Below are 250 nucleotides of genomic sequence, written 5' to 3'. Positions count from 1 at the left end.
GCCTTGGTCGCCAGAGCCCTCGGCTCCACCCTGGTCCCCCGGATCCTCGGCATCCCCCTGGATCGTTGGCTCTCCGTCTCCGCCTCGGTCTCCTCCTCCACCTGCTCCGCTGCCGTTGGTCGGCCCCCTGGAGTCGGTGGACATTCCTCCTCCATGGCTCCTCCCTCCGTCGGCTCCACCGTGGGCCGCTATTATAGCTGTGGCCAGGGTCCCACCTGGCTCCTCCTGCTCCGGTTCCCTCCTGTCGTCT

The sequence above is a fragment of the Sinocyclocheilus grahami genome, unplaced genomic scaffold (assembly GCF_001515645.1).
Source record: "Sinocyclocheilus grahami isolate Dianchi unplaced genomic scaffold, SAMN03320097.WGS_v1.1 scaffold1562.1, whole genome shotgun sequence".
In the NCBI taxonomy this organism is placed as follows: Eukaryota; Metazoa; Chordata; class Actinopteri; order Cypriniformes; family Cyprinidae; genus Sinocyclocheilus; species Sinocyclocheilus grahami.
The sequence above is the reverse complement of the archived record's forward strand: the minus strand, read 5'-3'. Positions refer to the sequence as shown.